Here is a 3,273-nt window from a genome sequence, read left to right on the forward strand (position 1 = left end):
TAAATGAGTGGAGAAACATAATAAATGTACGTTGATTCATGGTTCACTGAATAGTCTCAATGTAAATACTGTGGATTTCACACATTATAGTATACAGCACATCGGCCTTGCTGCCAATTTGTTTCAGTGGCTAACTATGGTGCTACAGCAACAACAAAAACTGTGAATCCATAGTCATTATAAAAAAAACATCTGAAACATCAAACAAGGGACATAATTACTCTCTGTATTATGGCTTTTTCATCCATGATGTTCAAGAAAAGCAATTTTTATGTGCAGGCAAAGAGTGAGTGCCCATGTGGAGTAGGTTGCACCACAACACAGAAACAACCTGTTTTTGGCATCTGTGCTGGGTGAGCAGCGTTCAGTGAAACAAATGGGTGCCATTTTGTAGCCTGGTGTCCAGTTCTCACAGTACAACCACGCTTAGAACCCCTGATGTGACTGTTTATTGGAAAAAACAGTTTTCACCAACCTCAACAACCCATCTTCTCCGCCCTAACCAAGTACATAAATTCTTTTTTGTGTGGATATGGATGTGTATGGAGGAGACTGTCCTCCAAAGACAACAGCAACAGCATCGAAAACAACACTGTGACAGCGCCCTCTAACAGCCGTAGTCATCATGGCGGGAACAAAAGAGGAAGTGAAGTGAAATCTTTAAAGAGCAGAGGGAGGAGGTCGGTTGGATGGATGGATCAACAAAAACATCTCTGATTAACAAAAAGATCACTGTTTCCCAAGTGACAGTCAACTTTTTTTTTTTAAGCCTGACCATGATCATTCGCTTCCCAACATTAACAACCCCTTTATTACTGTATCCATGACGACAGAGGTCCTCTAACCTTAATGAAGTAGTAAGTTTAACCCAAACCATGATGTTTCCCGCACCTGATCAAAGTCCTTATTTGAACCCAAACCATGATCACCAAGTTGTTTTTGTTCCTAAACTTAACCAAAACTCAACCATAGAGTTGCCACATCATAATCATTTTTTAACTGCAACAAAATTGGAGGCCACAGGCAAATTATGTTGTTCTGACATAGAAAAATAAAAAAGCTTCAGTGTGTCTTCTAGAGGAACATATCTTATCTGGATCAATTTGGACAACTTGTTGGCATGGAGACGTACTTTCTGTCTCTCTCTGACTTGCCTCAGCTTGCCTCCATTTGGAACAGCCATTGACAGTTGTCACTATCTATGTCCTTATAACCCACCTAACATACACACGCACACATACACACAGTGTAATGTGCATAGTGCATTGCACAGCATGTGCACAGTCTGCAAGCACTGACGCACATCCTGTGCATGTTTTGTGTTGTCTGAGTGTGCGCGTCTTACAGCAATGACACTGTATGAAGTTTAAAACCCCACTCGTTTGTTCTTTGAGGTGCAGATAGTAATCTTTGCTTTACATGATCTATTTCTGTGCACTGTCTGACACACACCCACACACACAGAGTCGTGGACGATAACACATATAGAATAGGGAATGATGTGAGAGCGAGGGAGCGAGATAGAGACAGAGAGAAAGAGGCTGTTTGGATGACATAGTTCATATCATCCTTGATACAAAGCCGTCTGTTACACAGGAAGAGGAAGTGACACCGCTGACACACACACACATAATACGCTGTTTCTTCTACCAGCCAGACTGTTTGCAGCTATCACACATTTTAAAAGCAAGGAAAGAAAAAAGGCCAGACTTTACTCTTCAGCATCCAACATCACTCTTCTGTCTAGCATCAATCCTTATTTTTAGGCTAATCTGTAGCTCCGCAGCCATTGCACAAGTTCTTATTTATGTATAATCCTGAATCTGTTCATAGTCTCTGCTGTAACAGCACCTTTTGCTTAATCTATTATGCACAAGCGCTTCATTCTGCCACTTCTCCTTTCTCTGTTTTGTTTTGTGATTAAAAATGCAAAATGTGACTTCCTTACCTACATGATCCTTAATGCTCATTGTGGGCAAAGGGCAGAGGCTGAGGCCTAATGCTTGTAGCTTTATACATAGAAAACGAAGCTTATTACATTGTTAACCTCATTATTAGGTCTCCTTTGATATGAAACATGACCTAAATATTTGTACTTTAAAAAAGCTTATTTTAAGCCAGGACTTCCTTTTTTTATAGTTATGTTTCTACAGTAGCCCAGAGTTTCTCCTATACACTTTACAGCCATTTTATTTCCCAGGTAATTTGTTTCATTATTACATGATACGTTGTCATAAAAAATAACTAAGGATTTCATTAAAACAAAAAAAACCTTCTGGTTGAAACAAGAGGTTGTTTTTTGTCTCTTTCGTCATGGTCACTGATGCTGTCATTGTTAAAGCAGCACATTAAGTGCATCCTATCTCGTCATACTCAAACTGTAAAGCAAATCCAATCACTCCAACACAAACTGTCTCTGAACACTCAGACATTCCTAATGACTCCTCTTGCGCGCACAGAGATCAGAATAAGATAATTTTACAAACTGTTCGTTTTGGAGTGGAGCTAATATACAGAAACTTTACATGATGCCAGGCAGCAGGACCATGAAAGTGAGCTTTTTCATTTACACTCCCAGCCGAGGTCACACCTCTGGTAACGAAGCTGGACGGTTGCCCCGGCAACCAGCCAGGAGAAAACAGCGAGAGTAATTCTGGTTAAATGAATACAGCTCAGCTCTCTCTTGTCTTGCCGTCTGTTTCTCTGTGTGGGTCTCTCCCTCTCTCATGACAAGTGGATCAGCCATTTTAAATTGTATTGATGGTTATTATTACATGGAAGGTCTTTTTCCACCATTTTCTCTTTGGTTTTTTAGAGAATCTCTACTCCGGTCAGGAGTTTCTTCTCATATGTTTAAATCTATCATCACTTTTCACATATAATGTCATAAAACACAATTTCAACCAAATTTACTAAATTTTAAGAAATTTACTTGAGGTAATTTTACTTTTACAACTGGATTTTCTTACTAAAACATTTTGTTAGTAAATTCAATTTGCCATTACTGCCCTTTTTCTTTGCACCTGAAGTTTCATTTGTTGTATAACTTTTTTCACAGCTTTCGCAAGTCCATTCTCAAATTAGACCTCACAACTTTTCCTGCTTAAACATCTTCTTACCTGCAAACCATACTTTATGTGACCTCATGACCCCATGTCATGACATCAACTGTCAACTCTGTCTGCCTGTGTTATGATTGCTTGCTATAACCATCACACACATGCACACACACACACACACACACACACAGTTATAAGTTGTATGTGTCCTACC

At 39.4% G+C, this 3,273-nt stretch overlaps 1 protein-coding gene across 1 annotated transcript in view; it reads right to left on the minus strand.

Moving 5' to 3' along the window:
* The window catches only part of hivep2a (HIVEP zinc finger 2a), a gene marked incomplete at its 5' end in the record, with an annotated part of 92,967 nt that overhangs the window by 80,971 nt on the left and 8,723 nt on the right, over window positions 1-3,273 (minus strand).

The sequence above is a fragment of the Morone saxatilis genome, unplaced genomic scaffold (genome assembly GCF_004916995.1).
Source record: "Morone saxatilis isolate NCDOM2014 unplaced genomic scaffold, NCSU_SB_2.0 Contig7, whole genome shotgun sequence".
NCBI classification, from domain to species: domain Eukaryota; kingdom Metazoa; phylum Chordata; class Actinopteri; family Moronidae; genus Morone; species Morone saxatilis.